Here is a 25,450-nt window from a genome sequence, read left to right on the forward strand (position 1 = left end):
GTAGCAATGTGATGGGTATGTTAGTACTGTGAGATGTTTCTATATGACTTGGAAGTGTCGAGGAAGATCTGCTGGATGATAGGTGAACTATTAAGTGTATGATTTCCATTGTGATTAGAGGTGTAGCTCCGAGTTATGGGCGTGAAGAATCTTTTCAAGTCTCCTGTTTGGAGAAGTGAATTTCATGTTACAGTATGAGTTTAGACCCAGGAATACTAAGTGATTGTGTAATGTGTATGACGGTGGGAGGTATACAAAAATATTAATTGGAGGCAAAGTAGGTGGGTTATCTCATGCGGAATAATCTACGTAGGTGTGTTCCTTATAATGTTGAGTAGAGAGTTTCTTTTCTACTAACATGGTGTATGTGTTGAGATTTGAATTTGACTCTAATTGAGAAATTTGAGTTGATTGTCACGAGAATGAAGGTGATCTTAGTAGTGGCATTGAGGTATTTTACGGTCTGTGTTACCTAAGCTTGTGAAGAATTTTAGTTGAACTAGCTATAGTAATATGGCAATATTTCTGAGTTTGATAACCTGCGTGGCCTGGTTGAATTAGAGGAATTTAGTTCTGATAGCTTGATTAGGAGAAAATGGATTTTCAAGTGTTCTTGATGGTTTCTACCATGGTTTAAAGTAGATATTTTCTACAGAATGGGGAACGTGTTGTGTATTGTGAGTTCCTATATATTTCTTCATTATTGATGGGGTATGAAAGTTTTGGAGCGAGGTTCTGTTTAATGTGGGGTTTCCTACTGGTACTTGGTTGGTTTGAGTGGTTATGGTGATCGAGAATGGTGTTGCGAGTATACGAGTTGTGTAGTATGTTATGCGATTATATCTATGGTTATTGTTATGGCTTGACACAGTTTGTTCGGACTTATACAGTGTGTGTATGTGAGATTCGGGTCTTGAAAAGAATTTTGGATGTTAGAAATTGGGCTCCAAGGATTTAGGGTAAGGTTAAAGTTATGTTTATTATTCACTACAATGGGTTTAGTGTGTTTCGGAATAATAGGTTCCAACATTTTTTTATGAATTATATGCCTTACCGATATGAGGGTTCGTTATGTGCTATGAAAAAAAAATGTTTACGAAATTTATTGAGAAGAAGAAAGAAAGGAAATTGAAAACTGCAGTTGGCACAATATAAAATATTTAAACCGGGCTGCAAGCCGCGGTGGAGGTTATATAAGGACAAGGTCCTTGTGGTACATAATTATGAGTTTAAAGTTTTCCTTTGTAAAGTTTAATTCGTACGATAATATTAAAGGGAGTCATGCCAGTTAGGTTGATTTGATAATTCTTGTATATTTTATGTTCATATTCAGCCATTTTCCTGTAAACATTGAGTTTTAGCTTATGAGATGAGTTTCGAGGTGGCGTTAAATGTGACTCATTAATACGAGTAAGTAATAATGAGGTCTTCATGCCTCACATTCTGTTGTCAGTATTATGAAAATTTGAAATGAGGTGGTGGTTAATATGAGATTTATTTATAATGATGGAATTATTTATGAACAACTATTAAGACCAGAAATGTGGTTGTGATCATACAAATGATTCGTTTCATGTCAAAATATCATGGTGATAATGTCAGGCTTGTAATGCGGAGATTAATGTTATTGATATACTTGTGGTATTTGTTGGGTTGTGGACATGCTGTTAGGAGTTGTTTTGGTGTTACTCTGACAGGTGGATAGACCCAATTACAAGGGAGACTCTGCCGAAAATTTTGAAAAAATCTGGGAGTTAGTCAAATTTTGGGGACTTAAGAAAGTTGAAATGTTGGAAGAATATCTAAGATCTATATGAAGTCGTTCGGTTCATTTGGTTGTGGATTGTGGGGTGTTGTCCCGGCTATGGTGGTAGTTCTTTCATGTTATGAGAAGAAATGACTTATTACGGTCCAGGAAAGACATTGTGGGATATGTGGCTCGGTGTCTGAACTGTCAGCAGGTGAAATATAAGCATCAGAGACCGGGCGGTTTGCTTCAGCAGATGATTATTCCTGAGTGGAAATGGGAGAGAGTTACTATGGATTTCGTGAGTGGCCTTCTTTGGATTTTGAAGAATTTTGATTCGATTTGGGTCGTTGTGGATAGGCTGACCAAGTCAGTGCATTTCATTCCGGTGTGTACCATATATTCTGCGGAGCGGCTGGCTAGGATCTTTATTCTTGAGATTGTGTGGTTGCATGGTGTTCCAGTTACTATTATTTCGGATAGAGGTACTCAGTTCACTTCTCAGTTTTGGAGGACTTTTCAGCACGAGTTGGGCACTCAGGTGGAGTTGAGTTCAGCATTTCATCCTCAGACGGATGGACAGTCCGAGCGTACTATTTAGATATTGGAGGATATGTTGCGTGCCTGCGTGATTGATTTTGGAGGTTCTTGGGTTGAATTTTTACCACTTGCAGAGTTTGCCTACAACAACAACAACAACTATTTGTCCAATATTCAGATGGCACCGTATGAGGCCTTATATGGGAGGCGGTGTAGAACTCTAGTGGGTTGGTTTGAGCCCGGTGAGGCTAGGTTGTTGGGGACAGATCTGGTCCAGGATGCCTTAGAAAAGGTGAAGGTGATTCAGGAAAGACTTCGCACAGCTCAGTCGCGTCAGAAGAGTTATGCAGACCGGAAGGTCCGAGATGTGTCATTTATTGAGGGCGAGAAGGTTTTGCTGAAGATTTCGCCGATGAAGGGTGTTATGAGGTTCGGAAAGAAAGGGAAGTTGAGTCCGCAGTTTATTGGACCATTTGAGGTACTTATGAGGATTGGAGAGGTGGCTTACGAGCTTGCATTGCCGCCTAGATTATCGGGTGTTCATCCGGTATTCCATGTGTCCATGCTCCGGAAGTACATTGGGGACCCGTCTGATATTTTATATTTCAGTACAGTACAGTTAGATGAAAAATTGACTTATAATGTGGAGCCAGTGGCTATTTTGAGTCGACAGGTTCAAAAATTGAGATCAAAAGATATAGCATCAGTGAAAGTACAGTGGAGAGATCGGCCCGTGGAGGAGGCTACTTGGGAGACCGAGCAGGAGATGCGGAGCAGGTACCCGCACCTATTTGAAACTCCAGGTATGTTTCTTAACTCGCTCGAGAACGAGCGTTTGTTTTAGTTGGAGAGAATGTAACGACCCGAACCATCGTTTCCTATATTTTCGTCCCGTATTCCCCGTTAAATGCTTATTCATGCTTCAATATGTGTACTTGGTGAATTTGAGTCAATTCGGATCGAGTTTAGTATGAAATGGGACAATTAGTCTCTTTAAGGAAGAATTAGTTTAGAAAAGTCAACTGGATGTTGACTTGTGAGTTAGAGGGCTCGGAATTGAATTCTGATGATTTGGTTAGTTTCGGGGGATGATTTAAGGCCTAGGAGCGCAATCGGAATTAATTTTGGAGGTCCGGTGAAGAAATTAGCTCATTTTGGCGAAGTTAGTATTTTGGCGATTTCCGGTTAATTGGTGAAATTTTGATCCGACGGTCGGAATGGAATTCCGAGAATTTCTGTAGCTTCTTTATGTCATTTTGGACTTGTGTGCAAAATTTGAAGTCAATCGGACATGATTTGATAGGTTTCGGCATCGGAAATAGAAGTTGGAAATTCTAAAGTTCATAAAACTTGGATTGGAGGTTGATTCATGATTTTAGCGTTGTTTGATGTGATTTGAGGCCTCGAGCAAGTCCGTAATGTATTTTGGGACTGGTTGGTATTATTGGTCGGGGTCCCGGGGGCCTCGGGTGTGTTTCGGATGCCCAACGGGTCATTTTTGGAAGATTTTTGCCGTTTTGAGCATAAATGTAATGATCTAAAGGTTCATTTTTAGTTCTAGAGATCCAAATTTGATTTCGAGACTTCCAGAATTTAAATCATGAATTATAGGACTGAGCTGGAAATTTTGGTTTAATTTCATGAAGTCGCGATTGGGTTTTTGACGTGAAATGTGAGTTAATTGTTTAACGAGCGAAATGGGTATTGAACTGGGAAAACGAGCTCCGAATTGAGTTTCGATTGAAGAGTTGTGTTCGTATTATTTGTGACTCATAGGAACAAGAATCGTCTAATTCCGAGTTCGTTTGATGGAGTTAGAGCTATTTTAGTAAAAAATGGCTGTGCTGCAGATTTCTTAAAAGCTGCTATATTTTCTGCAGCAGTGAACAGTACCCGCGCGTAAACAGTAACCGCGCGGGTGAACAGTGAACAGTGCCCTCACGCGCATGAACAGTGCCCCGCGTGAACAGTACCGAAAATTTCTGGACAGATTTAATGTCCAGCAGTCCAAGTTTGATCATTGTTTTTGACTTCCAAGCTCGGATTTTGGGCGATTTTTAGCAAGAAATCTTGGGAAATCTTGAGGTAAGTCACTTGTGATTATTTCTACTCCATAATATTGAATTATCATTGAATAATCCGACTAGATTACATATTTTTGAGGAGTAAATTGAAGATTTAGGCCTAGGGATTTGAAAATAAGATTTGAAGATTTGAGGGGTCATTTGAACTCCGATTTTGGTAAATTTTATATGTACGGACTTGTGGCGAGATGAGGAATCCGGTGATGTGACTTTCGTAATTTTTTGAGAAGTGGGCCCGGGGCTCAGGTTTTGCGAATTTTGTGAATTTCGATATTTTTCGAGTCTTTTCGATTGGGTTATATTCGCTTAGCCTATTGTAATGTATTCGTTGTGGTTTTGACCAGATTCGACGCGCGAGGAGGTAAATTCGAGATGCAAGGGCATAGCGGAGTAGACATTGGACCGTCTTGAGGTGAGTAATGATTTTAAATGATGCACTGAGGGTTTGAAACCCCGGATTGCACAACATACTGCTATGTTGAGATGAGACACGCGTTGTATGACGAGCGCGGGGTCATTTACTATTGGGGATTGTGACTTGGTCCATCCCAGTTGATATTTTTACCGCGTAATTGATAAAGATTTATTGTTTTTCACTATGATTGGGCTTATTGCCATATTTGGGCTTCGTGCCAATTATCTGAAATCTTTTGTGAATTTACATCACTATTTTCCTCACGAATTGAAATATTATTTGAACTCAGTCCAATTGAATTATATTATTTTGTGAACTCAGCTACATTTATACTCAACTCGAGATTTAATGATATTTATAATGCTGTTGAGCTGAGCACTATTGTTTTACTGATGCCCAAGAGGCTTATGATTATTTTCTGGACTGATTGAGGCCGAGGGCCATACGTGAGGATATGTTGACTGATGTGAGGAGGCTTTCAGGCCTCGAGTGTTATATGAGGAGGCTTTCAGGCCTCGTGTGTGATGTGTGAAGGCTTTCAGGCCTATTGATATTGCTCTTAGGCTGTAGGAGCCCCTCCGGAGTCTGTACACACCCCCAGTGAGCGCAGGGTACCCAGGTGAGTTGGGAGTGGGCCTGAGAGGCCGTTGTTTGTGTGTGGTGAGTTGGGAGTGAGCCAGAGGGGCTGATGTTGTGTGCTGGTGAGTTGGGAGTGAGCCCGAGGGGCTGATACTATACTGAGATTTACATATTGAGCCCGAGGGGCAAGCTTTTGATTTATCCTTACTGTGGAAATTATTTGTCTTTACTGTTTTAAAAGAAGAATTATCTGATACTCACTATTTTACTGTATAACTGATTTTACTGCTTGGGATAGCGCTATATTGTGCCGTTATGAGATTTCATGTTTTCAGTCGTTATTTATTTTTATTACTCACTGGGTCGGAGTACTCACATTACTCCCTGCACCATGTGTGCAGATACAGGCAGAGCTGAGTTCGCTCCTGAGCGCTGATTCTTTCCAGACCAGGCGGTGACTAGGAGTAACGAGGTAGCTGTTGACGTCCGCAGCCCCGTTTTCTCCCTTATCTTTGTTATTTATGATAATTCCAGACTTTGTAAAATATTAGTAAACTCTGTAGTAGCTCATGACTTGTGACACCCCGATTTCGGGCTGAGTTGGGAGGGTTTTCCTTGTTCTATCACGTTTATTTCGCATTTAAGATTATATTGCCCATGATTTAGACTTATTCCTGTTAAGTAATTATAAAGAGATGTACTGTTTTGTTGATTGGCCGGCCTTGTCCTCATGAGAGGCGCTATCATGACCGGGTTGGGATTTTGGGTCGTGACAAGTTGGTATCAGAGCCTAGGTTACTAGTTCTCACGAGTCATGAGCAGGTTTAGTAGAGTCTCGCGGATCGGTACGAAGACGTCTGTATTTATCCTCGAGAGACTGCAGAACCTTTAGGAAAACTTCACATTCTTGAATTCTTATCGTGCATTCTTGATTCAGCTAGAAAAGTAACTCTTGAAATTCCTTCCACGCGTTCGCATACGCGCTCAGTATCAGATGTGCCTTGATGGCTTGTGATTTCCTGATTGAGGGGCGAGACGTGATCTCTATGAGTTGATGTTGGGCCAGTCTGAAGGACTTGAGGCCGGATCTTTTCCTACGGCTTAAGCACCGAGGTGCTGATTGTGTGAGCAAGTGTTTTGAACTTATATGTCCGGTATTGCCCCTATTAGCGGGAATGACGACTGTGTAGCAATGTGATGGGTATGTTAGTACTGTGAGATGTTTCTATATGACTTGGAAGTGTCGAGGAAGATCTGTTGGATGATAGGTGAAATATTAAGTGTATGATTTCCATTGTGATTAGAGGTGTAGCTCTGAGTTATGGGCGTGAAGAATCTTTTCAAGTCTCCTGTTTGGAGTGAAGTAAATTTCATGTTACAGTATGAGTTTAGACCCAGGAAGACTAAGTGATTGTGTAATGTGTATGATGGTGGAAGGTATACAAAAATGTTAATTGGAGGCAAAGTAAGTGTGTTCCTTATTATGTTGAGTAGAGAGTTTCTTTTCTACTAACAGGGTGTATGTGTTGAGATTTGAATTTGACTCTAATTGAGAAATTTGAGTTGATTGTCACGAGAATGAAGGTGATCTTAGTAGTGGAATTGAGGTATTTTACGGTCTGTGTTACCTAAGCTTGTGAAGAATTTTTGTTGAACTAGCTGTAGTAATATGGCAATATTTCTGAGTTTGATGACCTGCGTGGCCTGGTTGAATTAGAGGAATTTAGTTCTGATAGCTTGATTAGGAGAAAATGGATTTCCAAGTGTTCTTGATGGTTTCTACCATGGTTTAAAATAGATACTTTCTACAGGTATGGGGAACGTGTTGTGTATTGTGAGTTCCTGTATATTTCTTCATTATTGATGGGGTACGAAGGTTTTGGAGCAAGGTTCTGTTTAATTTGAGGTTTTCTACTGCTACTTGGTTGGTTTGAGTGGTTATGGTGATCGAGAATGGTGTTGCGAGTATACGGGTTGTGTAGTATATTATGCGATTATATCTAGGGTTATTGTTATGTCTTGACACAGTTTGTTCGGACTTATACAGTATGTGTATGTGAGATTCGGGTCTTGAAAAGAATTCTGGATGTTAGAAATTGGGCTCCAAGGATTTGGGGTAAGGTTAAAGTAATGTTTATTATTCACTACAATGGGTTTAGTGTGTTTCGGAATAATAGGTTCCAAGTTTTTTTTTTATGAATTATATGCCTTACCGGTATGAGGGTTCGTTATGTGCTATGAAAAAAAATGTTTACGAAATTTATTGAGAAGAAGAAAGAAAGGAAATTGAAAACTGCAGTTGGCACAATATGAAATATTTAAACCGGGCTGCAAGCCGCGGTGGAGGTTATATAAGGACAAGGTCCTTGTGGTACATAATTATGAGTTTAAAATTTTCCTTTGTAAAGTTTAATTCGTACGATAATATTAAAGGGAGTCATGCCAGTTAGGTTGATTTGATAATTCTTATATATTTTATGTTCATATTCAGCCATTTTCGTACTGTAAACATTGAGTTTTAGTTTATGAGATGAGTTCGATGTGGCGTTAAATGTGACTCATTAATACGAGTAAGTAATAATGAGGTCTTCATGCCTCACATTCTGTTGTCAGTATTATGAAAATTTGAAATGAGGTGGTGGTTAATATGAGATTTATTTATAATGATGGAATTATTTATGAACAACTATTAAGACCAGAAATGTGGTTGTGATCATACAAATGATTCGTTTCATGTCAAAATATCATGGTGATAATGTCAGGCTTGTAATGCGAGATTAATGTTATTGATATACTTGTGGTATTTGTTGGGTTGTGGACATGCTGTTAGGAGTTATTTTGGTGTTACTCTGACAGGTGGATAGTCCCAATTACAAGGGAGACTCTGCCGAAAAATTTGAAAAAATCTGGGAGAAATTTTGGGGACTTAAAAAAAGTTGAAATGCTGGAAGAATATCTAAGATCTATATGAAGCCGTTTGGTTCATTTGGTTGTGGATTGTGGGGTGTTGTCCAGGCTATGGTGGTAGTTCTTTCATGTTATGAGAAGAAATGACTTATTACGGGTCCAGGAAAGGCCATCAGCCTAGTTTAGTGCGAGCAGAATCGACCTGAAGTGGGTGAATGGATTTAAATAGGATTATGGGCTTCATGTGAGTCAGATATGTTCATTTTAGTATAGCGCTCCTCAAGGAGGGGTGTTGGAATATCATATGTTGTTCCATGCTTGTCAACTCATGTAATATTGTGATTGTGCCATGTGTGCTGTGAAACGGCTTGATAAATTCCTATTCTCTAAGGAAAAGTCCATATTAGTTGTGTGAGTTGAGCAGTCCATTACTGAATCATTTCCTTATGTATCTTGTTCGCATTATGGCCTATTGGCACATTTTTGCATCATGTGAGACCATTGGTCATTGTCTGTGGTGATTGGTTGTCTGAGCAGCTCGTACTAGGTGAGGCGAGACTATTGGTAACGGGGACCATTGCAGTGGGATTATGTGAGGTATATTATAGGGTAGTTACCAGTATTTGGGTAGTAATGAGGTGATGATTTTAGTCAAAAAGGAGAGGATTAATGTTTGGTTAACTCTGCAATTGGTTAGAAATTTCTGCACATCTCCTCCGTTGTGGTTATATCGTCAGCATTATAACAGAATGTATATGTATATCATCATATGCATTGGGAGCATCAGAGTCGTAGAATTTTGGCTATTAAGGTTCATGGAGTGTCATTGTGGTTAGATGGTGAATTATGCGATGCATGGTGCTAATTCAACAAAGGTACACAGTCGTGTTCTGGTACCTCGTGTGGTAGTTGATACAGTGTTTATATACAGGGAACAGGTCTGGCAGAGAATTTCAGGTGTTGGAATTGGGTTCTGAGCTTATTGTATGGATAAAAGAGGATATCTGCAGATTTGATCAAACTAATGTGTCCATATGAGTTGTGGTAGCACGGGCAGGTGCACGAGGTGTTAAACAGTGATTTCAGATAACTTAAGATCAGTTCTTAGAACGTTCGAGGACAAACGTCTATTTAAGTGGGGGAGAATGTAACGACCCGACCGGTCGTTTTGAGCTCTAGCATGTTGTTCGATAGTTGGAAGTCATGAACAGCTTCATTTCAGGTATATTGACTTGTACGTATGGTCAGAGTTGAATTTCGGGAAATTCGGAGTCAAATTGGAAAGAAACTTTTCATTGCGGCAACCTTAAGTTGAAGAAAATGGCTAAGATTGGAATTTTGAGTAAACGACCTCGGAATTGGGATCTGAAAGTTCTAGCATGTTCGTATGATGATTTCGGACTTGGGCGTATGTCCGTATTTGATTTTGGATAACCCATGAGCATTTCGGCGTATATTGTGGAAGTTAGTATTTTAGAAGAATTTCATAAATTTGGGTTGGAAGGCATTTCAGAGTTATAGATGTCCGTTTGGGATTCTGAGTCTGGGAATAGCTCCGTATGGTGATTCTTGAGTTGGGAGCGCAATCGAAAGTGAATTCGAATGTCCGGAGGTCATTTTGAAGTCATTTGGCTAAATATAGAAATTTGAAGGTTTTTGAGAAAATTCGACCGGAAGTGGAAATTTTAATATCGGGGTCGGAATGCGATTCTGAAAGTTGGTGCAAGTCCGTAATGTCGAATGTGACTTGTGTGCAAAATTTGAAGTCATTCGGACTAGTTTTGGTAAGGTTTGAGACACTTAGTCTCTTTTAAGGAAGCTTAAGTTAGAAAAGTCAACCGGATATTGACTTATGTGTTAGAGGGCTCGAAATGCGAATTTTATGGTTCGGATAGCTTCGTTAGGTGATTTGGGACTTAGGAGTGTGTCCGGAATATTTTTGTGATGACCGGTGTAGAATTAAGCTTGAATTGGCAAAGTTAGTATTTTGGCGAATTCCGGTTGATAGGTGAGATTTTGATCCGACGGTCGGAACGGAATTCCGAGAATTTTTTTAGCTTCGTTATGTCATTTTGGACTTGTGTGCAAAATTTGAAGTCAATCGGACGTGATTTGATAGGTTTCGGCATCGGAAATAGAAGTTGGAAATTCTAAAGTTCATAAAACTTGGATTGGAGGTTGATTCATGATTTTAGCGTTGTTTGATGTGATTTGAGGCCTCGAGCAAGTCCGTAATGTATTTTGGGACTGGTTGGTATTATTGGTCGGGGTCCCGGGGGCCTCGGGTGTGTTTCGGATGCCCAACGGGTCATTTTTGGAAGATTTTTGCCGTTTTGAGCATAAATGTAATGATCTAAAGGTTCATTTTTAGTTCTAGAGATCCAAATTTGATTTCGAGACTTCCAAAATTTAAATCATGAATTATAGGACTGATATGGAAATTTTGGTATAATTTCATCAAGTCGCGATTGGGTTTTTGACGTGAAATGTGAGTTAATTGTTTAACGAGTGAAATGGGTATTAAACTGGGAAAACGAGCTCCGAATTAAGTTTCGATTGAAGGGTTGTGTTCGTATTATTATTTGTGACTCATAGGAACAAGAATCGTCTAATTCCGAGTTTGTATGATGGAGTTAGAGCCATTTTAGTGAAAAATGGTTGTGCTGCAAATTTCTTAAAAGCTGTTGTATTTTCTGCAGTAGTGAACAGTACCCGCGCGTGAACAGTAACGGCGCGGGTGAACAGTGAATAGTGACCTCAAGCGCATGAACAATAATTCCGAAAAATCTGGGCAGTGAGTTTATATCCGATTTTGGTTCATTTATCCACCATTTTCAGTCATTTGGAGAGCTTTTGGACGGGGATTGAAGGTAGTTTCAACTGAGATCGATTGGAGGTAAGTTTTATGAGTTAAATACATGATTTTATTGAAGAATCATCCTTGAAATCCATGAAAACATAGCCAAATTATAAGAAATTAGGGCTTGAGATTGAAATTCTAAAATGAAGATTTGAGGGGTCATTTGAACTCCGATTTTGGTAAATTTTATATGTATAGACTCGTGGCGAGATAAGGATCGTATTGATGTAAGAATTTCAGAGTTTCGAGATGTGGGCCCGGGGCTCGGGTTTTGCCAAATCCATGAATTTTGATATTTTTTGATTGTTTTTGATTGGGTATTGTCTCTTTAGTATAATGCAACATATTCGTTGTAATTTTGGGCAAATTCGTCACGCGAGGAAGCAAATTCAAAAGGCAAGGCCATCGCGGAGTAGTCTTTTGGCCGTCTTGAGGTGAGTAATGATTTTAAATGATGCACTGAGGGTTTGAAACCCCGGATTGCACAACATACTGCTATGTTGAGATGAGACACGCGTTGTATGACGAGCGCGGGGTCATTTACTATTGGGGATTGTGACTTGGTCCATCCCAGTTGATATTTTTACCGCGTAATTGATAAAGATTTATTGTTTTTCACTATGATTGGGCTTATTGCCATATTTGGGCTTCGTGCCAATTATCTGAAATCTTTTGTGAATTTACATCACTATTTTCCTCACGAATTGAAATATTATTTGAACTCAGTCCAATTGAATTATATTATTTTGTGAACTCAGCTACATTTATACTCAACTCGAGATTTAATGATATTTATAATGCTGTTGAGCTGAGCACTATTGTTTTACTGATGCCCAAGAGGCTTATGATTATTTTCTGGACTGATTGAGGCCGAGGGCCATACGTGAGGATATGTTGAGTGATGTGAGGAGGCTTTCAGGCCTCGAGTGTTATATGAGGAGGCTTTCAGGCCTCGTGTGTGATGTGTGAAGGCTTTCAGGCCTATTGATATTGCGCTTGGGCTGTAGGAGCCCCTCCGGAGTCTGTACACACCCCCAGTGAGCGCAGGGTACCCAGGTGAGTTGGGAGTGGGCCCGAGAGGCCGTTGCTTGTGTGTGGTGAGTTGGGAGTGAGCCCGAGGGGCTGATGTTGTGTGCTGGTGAGTTGGGAGTGAGCCCGAGGGGCTGATACTATACTGAGATTTACATATTGAGCCCGAGGGGCAAGCTTTTGATTTATCCTTACTGTGGAAATTATTTGTCTTTACTGTTTTAAAAGAAGAATTATCTGATACTCACTATTTTACTGTATAACTGATTTTACTGCTTGGGATAGCGCTATATTGTGCCGTTATGAGATTTCATGTTTTCAGTCGTTATTTATTTTTATTACTCACTGGGTCGGAGTACTCACATTACTCCTTGCACCATGTGTGCAGATACAGGCAGAGCTGAGTTCGCTCCTGAGCGCTGATTCTTTCCAGACCAGGCGGTGACTAGGAGTAACGAGGTAGCTGTTGACGTCCGCAACCCCGTTTTCTCCCTTATCTTTGTTATTTATGATAATTCCAGACTTTGTAAAATATTAGTAAACTCTGTAGTAGCTCATGACTTGTGACACCCCGATTTCGGGCTGAGTTGGGAGGGTTTTCCTTGTTCTATCACGTTTATTTCGCATTTAAGATTATATTGCCCATGATTTAGACTTATTCCTGCTAAGTAATTATAAAGAGATGTACTGTTTTGTTGATTGGCTAGCCTTGTCCTCACGAGAGGCGCCATTACGACCGGGTTGGGATTTTGGGTCGTGACATTTTCTCTTTTCATTTTTTTGTGGAAAGAGAATATTCACAGGGAGAGGAGTCAATTTTTCAAAAAATTTTCTTCTTTTTTCTTGACTTCATTCTTTTGAGATGGTTCAGAGGGTATTTCAACATTCTTACCGTTGTTTACCTGTTGTTCTGACTGGTCTTCATAGGGTTCATCAAGCTCCTTACCTGATCATAAGGTGATGGCCTTAAGGTGCTCTTTTGGGTTTTTCTCTGTATTGGTTGATAAGGGACCTTGAATCTTTTCCAAAACAAGAGCTGCCAATTGGCTCAACTGTATTTCCAGATTTTTGAGGGATGAATTTTGGCTCTCTATCTTTTCATTAGTGACCTTAATATACTTATACAGAAGATCATCAAGACTTGAATGAGCTTGTTGAGGCCTTTGTTGATAGGGCCCTGCTTGTTGATAAAGTCTAAAGTTTGATTGACCATGGTTTGGATTTTGGTATCCGGGTGGACCCTGTATTTGTTGCTTCTAGAAGCTTTGAGAGTTTTCTGCATCATTTGGATTGCTCCATTGAAATCCTGAGTGTTTCTGTGCCATTGGGCTTCCAAAAGGATACTGCTTGTAACCGATGACATTGACATGTTCATCATTGTGATTGGTTGCTTGACATTCATGGTTCTGATGATTTCCTCCACACATGTCACAAGCCTCAGATTGGCTTGGTTGTTGTGTATTCACCTGAAAAGTTTCAAACTTTTGTGCCAAAGAAATAATTTGCTGTGTTAGTGTATTTAAAGCATCAACCTGATTTACTGTAGCAGCCTTCTTGATAATTATACGCTCAGATGGCCATTGGATGACATTCTCAGAAATTTCGTTCAACAATTGCAACGCTTTCTCTGTTGTTTTTCCCATTACTAAACCTCCTGCAGCTGCATCTATCACATTTCTAGAAAAGGGTTTTAGCCCGTGATAAAAAATATACAATTGCATATGTTCAGGAATATCGTGGTGTGGACATTTTCTTAATATTGCTTTTAACCTTTCCCAAGCTTGATAAACTGACTCTGTGTCAGTCTGCAAGAAGTTAGATATGTCTTGTCTTAACTTTGTGGTTTTAGCAGGGGAAAAATATTTGTTTAAAATTTTTTGAGTCATTTGATCTCATGTGGTAATGGAACCTTGTGGAAAACTTCGCAACCAAGTCTTGGCATCTCCTTTTAAAGAGAAAGGAAATAGCCTTAACTTGATAGCTTCAGGAGGTACTCCATTATACTTAGCTGTTTCAACAAGTTTCAAAAAGTCAATTAAATGACTGTGTGGATCTTCACTTGTGTCTCTAGTGAAGATGCAAGACTGTTGAATTGTTTGAATCAGGCCAGTCCTGATTTCAAAGTTGTTGGCTGCCACTGGAGGTTTTCTGATACTAGATTCACAGTTGAAGCGGTCAGGTCTAGCATAATCCCTTAGGATTCTGTTTGCTGGCCTTGGCGCCAATTCATCAAATTGATCCTCTATTTGTACTGGTGGTGGTACTTCGCGTGAGTTGATATTTTCTACTTCCTGATTCTCCTTACCTTCACAAGCTATGCTTTGGGAAGATAATGCTTGTCCTTTCCTGCGCAATCGAAGAAATCTTTCAATTTCAGGATCGTAAATGACCAACTCTTTTATAGAAGAGCGGGTTATAAACTACTCAAAATTCTAAAAAAAAAAACAAACTAAACTTAACTCCTAAAGTGGTAGTTGCAGTAGTAGTAGTAGTACTTAGAAGAAAATAATTAAAAGAAAGTGATAAATAACAAGGACAACAAAGATGACAAAAATAATAAGCGATCAAATAAAAATAGTAGTATGATAATGTTGCTGTTGTAGTTGTTGTTGTTATTATTATTATTATTAATAATAATAATAATAATAATAATAATAATAATAATAATAATAATAATAATAATAATAATAATAATAGTAGTAGTAGTAGTAGTAGTAGTAGTAGTACATGATAATAGTTATTTTATTAGTACTAATTAGCAATAGATGTTATGAAAAAAAATGGTAAACGAAATCAGTTAGTAGTAACAGTAAATAACGATAGAAAATAATAATATAATACTAATATAGAATATAGTTACAAGTAGTACTAGTATTAATAATAGTGACTGCTATGCTATAATGATGATAAGAAGGATAAATGATAATAACACTTGTATAAGATGTTAGTACTTGTAATAGTAAAAGTAATAGTAGTAATATTTAGTAAACACTGATAGCAAAGATAATAATACTAATAGTAAGTTTCCAAATTAGTAACAAAATATTTAGTCTGAAGTAGACTTGTGCCAATCCCCAGCAATGGTGCCAAAAAATTTGACGAGGTCAATGCGTATAAGATTTTGCTACTCGTACTCTATCAAATTCTAGTATAGTGTATGATATCGTCCCACAGAGATTGGAGAATCTAGCTACAAACTTATAATTTTCTCACTACTATTTGAGAGAATCAAATTGATGAAGTTTTGTTTGTTGAAAATTTAAATTGCTTAAGTTGAACTAAATAACTTTTGGAAGATTTATATTTAAAAAGAGTTGGGAATCATTGAATTCACTCGATAGCGTGATAATAATAAAATCTTAGCTTCTACATATATTTCTCTTAGGAATAACTGTTTATTGCTAATACAATTATATTTTGCTCACTAAGAAATAATCAATTAACATCACTCCGCGAGGTTATGTAAATCAATTGATATATTACTTGTGATGATTAAACCGAAATAATTTTTTTGCCTGAATTGTGCTAAAAGATAGCAAAAACCTCTTGCGATTACTTTTTACTAAAAATCAATAATCTTGCCAACTACAACTCCTCCGTGAGAATTAGAATGTAAGTAAGCAGGATTACAGGCTTGGAATGATAGCTTAAAAAGAATTACTCTCATTCTATTATTTTACCCAATAGTTATCATATATTAATTTTGCTCCGTGAGAATTACAAAATTGACATACAACTAACTTTGGAGAATAAATAGATAGAAGTGATAATAATTAATTAAAACTAGTATTCCAGCACAATATAGAAATATAATTAGAAAGTTTCAGGTCAAGCATGTAGTAAAATTGAGATTAATATTATAACGCTATCGAGCTTCATCAACTATCCCAGCAAAAGAGATTACTCCATTATGGAGTATTTAAATCTCACAAAGAAAGAAATTCTTAAAATACTATCAACACTCTTAGAAAATTCAAAGGCTACAAGATAAAATGAAATAGATAAAGAGAGAAGTAAAGACCAAAGCTAAAGAAAAGCTGCTAATTAGGCACGTATGATCCTTTTCCCCTTTCAACACAAACATCCTATTTATAGAAATCAAATCTCATAAGGTGCCACGATGCCTCGTGGTTCTTTTGCCATGATTCGTCATGCTTCTATTGCCATGATGCCTCATGCTTCTCTTTTTATTCCTTTATTTGTTTTATCATGATATTTTTATTTCCTACAAAATACTATTAGAAAATACAGATAATGGACATATTATATATATATATATATATATATATATATATATATATATATATATATTATTTAAAATAATTTATTTTTAAGCATATAATATATGAATATTTTATAGTCATCAGGCCCACATGGTCAAAACCCGAGGTTCGAACCAAAACCCGATTACCCATTCCCCTACGAACCCAAATATATAATTTGTTTTGAAATCGGACCTCAAATCGAGGTCCATATCCCCATTTTTTAAAAAACCTAGGTTCTACCCAAAACACCCAATTCCCCCCATGAAAATCATTGATTTTGAGTACAAATCATGTTAAAAGATGTTAATGATTGAAGGAAATGAGTAAAAATTAACTTACAATCGATTTGGAAGAAGAGTTGTTCTTGGAAAATCGCCCAAAGGAGTTTGTATTTTGAAAAGATGTGAAAAATGAGTTTAAAATCGTCTAAGTATAAAAGTGCAGGTCTCAAATGTGGGAATTGCGAACAAATTGCGAACCCCGACCTCTGCTAGCTTGGGAATTGCGAAGGGAAGCTCGCATTTGCGAACCCTTAGGAAATCTGGGCTTTTCGCATTTGCGAACAATAAGTCCCATTTGCAACTTCAAGCCTTCCCAGCATACGTCGCATTTGTGAAGGGGATCCTCGCATTTGCGAAACCTAGCTCACATTTGCGAGATAAGGCAGGCTTGGGCTGGTTCGCATTTGCGACCAAGCCCTCGCATTTGCGATATTGCATTTGCGAGCCAGGCTTCGCAAATGCGAAGCCTGCAGGCCTGATCATACCAGTAAAATTTCTGCAATTTTTCTAAGTTCAAATGCACCTCGTGGCCTATCCAAAACTCACCCGAGCCCTCAAGGCTCCAAACCAAATATACACACAACCTCAAAAGCTTCCTACAGACTTATTCGTGTACTCAAATCACCAAAATAACATCATGAACATCAAATTAAACCTCAAGATCAATGAAATTTCTCAAAACTCCTTTAAACATCAAATTTGCATTTAAGGTCCGAATCACGTCAAACGGATTCCGTTTCTTACCAAACATAACAGAATTATCTTAAATCATATATAAGACCTATACCGGGCGCCGAAACCAAAATACAGGCCCGATACCTGTCACGAACCCAACCCCGACCGTGATGGCGCCCAATACAATGCTAGGCAAGCCTGACCAATTAACATCTCACAATCTCTTTCTTTATAATTCAATACCAATTTTCGGGATTTAATACCAATTTAATATAAATAGAAGTATGAATTTAACAGATGAAATGTGCGGAAACCATAATCACGAAAAATCTCTGTAAAACAGCCCACTGATCCGTTGTCACAAGTCTGAGCCTCTAATACAAGGTTTCAACAATCTAATACAGAAATATGTATAAAAAGCGGAATATTAAGTGGATATAGAAGGAGAAATTGGGTCTGCGAACGCCATGCAGCTACCTCGATAACTCCGATGAAAACAGAACGGCAGGAAAGCTTGCTCTATGCCTCAGTAATACCTGTACCTGCACACATGGTGCATGGAGTAATGTGAGTACTCCGACCCAGTGAGTAATAACAATAAATAATACCTGACAGTATGAAATCACGTAAAGGCACTAAGTAGTTCTATATTAAAACAGTAAAATTATTTAAGTAGTGAATGAGGAAATCATGTGAAATTCTTTAAACCAGGTAAAATAGATATAATCAGTATACATCAGCTCCTCATGCATTTCAGTTCATTTACTCGTTCTTATCCTCAGTTCTCAATTCATATACTTCTGATGATAACCGAATCAATAAATGTATATACCGCTGCAGCGTGCAGCCCGATCCGTACATCGCTGTGGCGTACAACCCGATCCATAATAATAATAGTCGACTGCGCTCACTGGGGATGTGCAAACTCCGGAGGGGCTCCTTCAGCCCAAGCGCTATATAATTGTTGCGGCGTGCAGCCCGATCCATATTATATAAAATATCCTCACTATTGGGTCCTCGACCCCTCTCAGTCATTTAAAAATCACAGCCTCTCGGGCATAATGTATGGTCGGGAACTCAGCCCTCATATCTCTTTCTATTTATGATTAACATTTCAAAAATCTGGTTCATATCATTTTTAAACAATTGGAAACATGAATGAGGATATAAATTATATAACAAAATAGGTAAGGAAAACCAGTCAAAAATCCCCTAAGGGTTCTACAGGACGGCGCAAGGCCCCAAGAATGGCAACAAGCCCAATTCACAATAATAAAGTATATGTCTCAATCAAAAATGTAGTAAAATATCATTCGGGATGGACCAAGTCACAATCCCCATAGCATTGGACCTCACGCTCGTCACACAGTGTGTATCTCAACTTAGTATAGCACTACGTTGTGCAAATCCGGGGTTTCAAACCTTCAGGACATCATTTAAAATCATTACTCACCTCAAACTGGCCAAAACGCTAGCTTGCTATGCCTTTGCCTCTCAAATTGGCCTCCTCGTGTGTCGAATCTGACCAAAATCACACAAATATCGATGAAGCTTGATTTCTAAAAGACGGGGTTTTAGTCATACGTATCTGGGACTTGCCCCTTAATGGTACTACAATGATCCACTACTCTTAGGTAACTTCAATCTACAATACAACATTCAATAGGGCCAATATTAGTAATAATTCCCATAACTTATGGCATTTAGGCCTATTATCAAACATCTTGTAGGCATAGATATTTACACCTCATAACTATAGTATTGGTTCCGCCAACTATCATCATTAACCAACAATTTCATCCCACCATGAGTCTTTAACAATTTATACTCCTAACATCACATGTGTGATCAACCATTCACACCCAACCAACAAAATTCCATCAACTAATCACCTTTAAATTCCTACCCTGATCATGTATTTAAATTGGAAATTTATGGCCTCCAATCACCATACCTCAAGTTCTAATGTATATATCATACATAAATAATCACCATACAGTAGTTGGAGATAATAGACATACCTCTTGTAGTAAGAATTTTAAGAACTCCCACTTGTGGTGTTCTTGATAAATTCAAGGATTTGAAGGAAAATCTAAGGATTTTCAAGATCAATCCAAGTTAATATAAGTGTTTAGGAGTAGTAATCAACTCAAAATACCCCAAAAATCTTACCTTGGAACATAGAAATGAAGAGTGGGACGGATTCCTCTTGAAAGAGCAAGCCCTTGCCCCAAAAATGACTTGGGAACTCTCTATACCCGGTCTTGGGGTATTTAGGGGCCTGCTACTACCGTGGTCGCGCACCTGAGCGCGCTAAAGTAGCGCAACGAAGGCAGAAAACTTCGCAATATGCGCGTTCACTAGCGCAATCGCGCATCTGGGCGCGCTAGTGACACATTCCCAGTAAAATGGTCATAACTTTCTGTATACACCTCTAAATAACTAACGGATTGTTGCGTTAGAAACCAGACCCAAAGGGCTTTAAGTTGATAGGTTGTGGATAACACAACTCTATATATAACCGGAGATATGATTGTCCAAAGTGAGGTCTTGTGCATACTCATTTACAACTTTCGTCTATTATGAAATTTTCCAACTACAAAAGTTCCCGTTAGCCATCCGAAATCACTCCGAGGCCCCCGGGACCTCAACCAAAAGCACTAAAATATCTTAAAACATCATCCAAACATGTTCCAATCATCAAAACGCCTCAACTAACACCAAATCATCGAATTCAAGCCTAAGTTCTTTTAAAACTTCTAAAACATGCATTCGATCAAAAACCCAACCAAACCATGTCCGAATGACCTGAAATTTTGCACACACATCCCAAATTACCTAACGAAGCTACAACAACTCTTGGAATTCTATTCCGACTCCTGGATCAAAATCTCACCCATCGACCGGAAATCGCCAAAATACTGACTTCGCCAATTCAAGCTTAATTCTACACTGGACCTCCAAAATCACTTCTGATCATGCTCCTAAGTCACAAATCACCTCCCGGAGCTACCCGAACCATCGAAATTCACATCCGAGCCATCTAACACATAAGTCAACTTCTGGTTGACCTTTCCAAATTAAGCCTTCCTTAAAGAGATTAAGTGTCTCATTTCTTATCAAAACCATTCCAAATCAATTCGACTACATATGACACGGATAACGAAGCGTATAGAAATAGAAAATGGGAGAAATGGGGCGGTAACTCATGAAACGACGGGTCGGGTCATCACATCCTCCCCAATTTAAACAAACGCTCGTCCTCGAGTGAGTTAAGAAACATACATGAAGTCTCAAATATGTGGGGATATTTGCTCCGCATCTCTCGCTCGGTCTCCCAAGTAGCCTCCTCCGCGGGCCGACCTCTCCACTGCACTTTCACTGACGCTATATCTTTTGATCTCAATTTTCGTACCTGACGACCCAAAATAGCCACTGGCTCCACATCATAGGTCAAATCACCCTCCAACTGAACCGTGTTGAGGTCCAAAACATGAGACGGGTCCCCAACATACTTCCGAAGCATAGACACATGGAATACCGGATGCACACTTGACAGGCTGGGTGGCAAGGCCAGCATATAAGCCACCTCCCCTATCCTCTTCAGTACCTTAAATGGACCAATGAACTGCGGGCTCAACTTCCCTCTCTTTCCGAATCTCATAACACCCTTCATAGGTGAAATCTTCAGCAAGACTTTTTCACCAACCATGTAAGACACATCTCGAACCTTCCGGTCCGCATAACTCTTCTGACGCGACTGTGCTGTATGAAGTCTTTCCTGAATCACCTTCGCCTTCTCTAAGGCATCCTGAACCAAGTCTGTTCCCAACATCCTAGCCTCGCCAGGCTCGAACCAACCAACTAGAGATCTACACCGTCTCCCATACAAGGCCTCATATGGTGCCATCTGAATGCTGGACTGATAACTGTTGTTGTAGGCAAACTCTACAAGTGGCAGAAACTCATACCAAGAACCTCCGAAATCAATAACACAGGCGCGCAACATGTCCTCCAGTATCTGAATAGTGCACTCGGATTGTCCGTCCGTATGAGGGTGAAACGTTGTGCTCAACTCTACCTGAGTAACCAACTCTCTCTACACGGCTCTCCAAAACTGCGAAGTAAACTGAGTACCTCTATCTGAGATGATGGAAACCGGAACACCATGCAACCGAACAATCTCCCGGAGTAAATCCTTGCCAACCGCTCTGAAGAATAGGTAGTACACACAGGAATGAAGTGCGCGGACTTGGTCAGCCGATCCACAATCACCCAAATAGCATCAAACTTCTTCAAAGTCCGAGGAAGTCCAACCACAAAGTCCATAGTGATCCTTTCCCACTTCCACTCGGGAATAACCATCTGTTGAAGCAATCCACCCGATCTCTAATGCTCATATTTCACCTGCTGACAATTAAGACACCGAGCTACAAATCCCACAATATCTTTCTTCATTCTTCTCCACCAATAGTGCTGCCTCAAATCCTGATACATCTTCGCGGCACCCGGATGAATAGAATACCGCAAGCTATGGGCCTCCTCTATAATCAACTCTCTAAGCCCATCCACATTGGGCACACAGATCCGGTGCTGCATCCTCAACACACCATCATCACCAATGGTCACATCTCTGGCATCGTCATGCTGAACCCTGTCCTTAAGGACAAGTAAATGCGGATCATCATACTGGCACTCTCTGATGCGATCATATAAGAAAGACCGAGAAACCACACAAGCCAACACCCGACTGGGCTCAAAAATATCTATTCTCACAAAACGATTAGCCAAGGCTTGAACATCAACTGCAAGGGGCCTCTCCCCAACTGGAATGTACGCCAAACTCCCCATACTCACCGCCTTCCGGCTCAAAGCGTCGGCCACTACATTGGCCTTTCCCGGATGATACAGAATAGTAATATCATAATCTTTAAGCAATTCTAGCCATCTCCGCTGACTCAAATTAAGGTCCTTTTGTTTAAACAAATGCTGAAGACTGCGATGATCAGTGAATACCTCACAAGATACGCCATATAAGTAGTGCCTCCAAATCTTCAAGGCATGAAGTATAGCAGCCAACTCTAAGTCATGAACAGGGTAGTTCTTCTCATGGGGCTTCAACTGACGAGAAGCATAGGCAATAACTCTACCTTCCTGCATCAACACACAACCAATCCCAACTCTAGAAGCATCACAATATACAGTATATGCGCCTGAAGCTGATGGCAACACCAGTACCAGAGTTGTGGTCAAAGCTGTCTTAAGCTTCTGAAAGCTCTCCTCGCACTCATCTGACCATACAAATGGAGCACCCTTCTAAGTCAACTTGGTCAAAGAAATGGATGATAATCCCTGAACGAACCAGCGATAATAGCCTGCTAACCCAAGAAAACTCTATATCTCCGTGGCTGAGGACGGTCTAGACCAACTCTGCACCGCCTCTATCTTCTTTGGATCAACCTAAATACCCTCGCGGGACACTATGTGTCCCAAGAATGCCACTGAACTGAGCCAAAACTCACACTTGGAGAATTTTGCATAAAGCTTCTCCTCCCTCAATCTCTGCAACACTACACGCAAATGTTCGGCGTGCTCCTCCTGGCTGCGTGAGTACACCAAAATATCATCAATGAATACGATAACAAACGAATCCAGATAAGGCCGAAATACACTGTTCATCACGTGCATGATCGCTGCTGGGGCATTGGTTAGCCCGAAAGACATGATAAGAAACTCGTAATGACCATATCTAGTCCTGAAAGCAGTCTTAAGAATATATGACTCCCTGATCTTCAACTGGTGATAACCCAAACGGAGATCAATCTAGGAGAACACCCTCGCTCCCTGAAGCTGATTAAATAAATCATCAATGCGAGGTAAAGGATACTTGTTCTTAATTGTTACTTTGTTCAATTGCCTATAATCAATGCACATTCTCATCGTGCCATCTTTCTTCTTCACAAACAAAACTGGTGCATCCCAAGGGGACACACTAGGCCGAATGAACCCCTTATCTAGGAGTTCTTGAAGTTGTACTTTCAATTCCTTCAACTCTGCTGGTGCCCTACGATATGGCGGAATAGAAATGGGCTGAGTGCCCGGCACCAGGTCAATACCAAAATAAATATCCCTGTCCGGTAGCATGCCCGACAGGTCTGCAGGAAACACATGGGGAAAGTCCCTCACAACTGGGACTGAATCGATACTAGGAGTCTCAGCTCCAATATCCCTCACAAACGCTAGATATAAAAGACAAACCTTCCCAACCATACGTTGGGCCTTCAAGAAGGATATCACTCTACTAGGAACATAATCAGTCACACCACGCCACTCGATCCGCGGTACACCCGGCATAGCCAAAGTGACTGTCTTAGCATGACAGTCTAGAATAACATGACACAGAGATAACCAATCCATGCCCAAAATAACATCAAAGTCTACCATGCTCAATAGCAATAGATCGACTCGGGTCTTTAGAACCCCAATAGTCACAACACACGACCGGTACACACGGTCCACAACAACAGTATCGCCCACCGGGGTAGACACATGAATAGGTAATGCAAGAAACTCTCGGGGCGTACCCAAATAATGAGAAAAAATTGAGGAAACATAAGAATAAGTGGAACCGAGATCAAATAATATAGAGGCATCTCTATGGCAAACTGAAACAATACCTGTAATGATAGCGTCTGAAGTAATAACATATGTCTTGCCTGGAATAACATAGAAATGATTCTGGACACCGCATTATCGACCTCCTCCTCTGGGGCGACCCCTGGCTGCCTGACCTCCACCCCTAGCTGGCTGGGCGAGTGGTGAAGTAACTGGAGCAGAAGTTGAGGGCTGACCCCTTTGCTGATACTGACCATCGTGAAGTCGAGGACAATTCCTCCTCATATGCCCAAACTCTCCGCACTCGTAACAACTACCCGGTGCTGGAGATGGGGACTGAAGGGAACCCCTGGCACCAGAATAGCCAAAAGAAGGACCTGCCATGGAAGAACCCTGGACTGATGGGGCACGAGATGAACTCTGAGCTGGAAGGGCGTTGAGTGATGACTAGCCCTGCTGCGACCCATGATAACCACGACCTGAGGATGCCCCACGATACTCTGGACGGGCCGACTGAGCGGGCCTAAAAGAATGAACTCTACCCTGCTGGAACTGGCCCCTCGAAGGAGCACCACTGAAAATGCTAGAGCCTCAAGGCCTCTTGGCCTCCCTCTCCGTTCTATCCTGACGGCGAACCATCTCAATTTCACGAGCGATATCAACCACCTCCTCGAATGTAGCACCCAATACCCTCTATCTAGTCATCAAGATACGGAGATAGTAGTTAAGGCTATCCACAAATCTCCTGATCCTCTCACGATCGGTTGGAACCATCCAAACAGCATGACGAGACAACTTAGAATACCTCGCCTCATACTGTGACACAGTCATATCTCCCTACTTTAGCCACTCAAACTACCTACGCAACTCCACCCTGCGAGATTGTGGTACATACTTCTCCAAGAAGAGAGTGGAAAACTCCTGGCAAGTCAGGGGCACTGCACCAATCGGCCTACGCCTGTCGTACGCCTCCCACCAAGTAAAGGCAGCCCCAGTAAACTAAAAAGTAGTAAATGCCACCCCACTAAACTCAAGAATCCATGCTATACGGAGCATCCGCTGACACTTATCAAGAATACCCTAGGCATCCTCGCCCTCAGCACCACTGAATAACGGAGGCTGGAGTCTACCAAACCTCTCAAGACGACGCTGCTTATCGTCCGGCATGACTGGCACAACAAACTCCTGAGTTGGTGCAACCGGTTGAGCTGGAGGTGCCCCCGGTGTCTGTAGTCCCTGCACTACCTGCTCAGGTGTGCGAGCAGCGGGGGTCTAATTGCCTTCCCCGGCCTGTGAAGTAGCTGCTGTTGTGGTGGCTGAAACTGCCTGAGCCAAGCCTGTGCAAACTGTCAAGATCTGTGCCAAGGCCTATTGTAGACCCAGAATCACGATGGGCACTGCTGGTTCCTGAACCGGTGCTGCTGCTGGAGCCTGATCCAGAGTTGGGGTAGCT

The 25,450-nt window shown here is 40.4% G+C and overlaps 1 non-coding gene across 1 annotated transcript; it reads left to right on the forward strand.

Moving 5' to 3' along the window:
• Positions 1–13,892: 13,892 nt before the first annotated feature.
• On the forward strand, positions 13,893–13,999 carry LOC138874233 (small nucleolar RNA R71). The gene has a single exon (XR_011401277.1). It is a non-coding gene; the product is annotated as a small nucleolar RNA R71 (small nucleolar RNA).
• The last annotated feature ends 11,451 nt before the right edge of the window (positions 14,000–25,450 follow it).

Source organism: Nicotiana sylvestris, chromosome 7 (genome assembly GCF_000393655.2).
Source record: "Nicotiana sylvestris chromosome 7, ASM39365v2, whole genome shotgun sequence".
Taxonomy (NCBI): domain Eukaryota; kingdom Viridiplantae; phylum Streptophyta; class Magnoliopsida; order Solanales; family Solanaceae; genus Nicotiana; species Nicotiana sylvestris.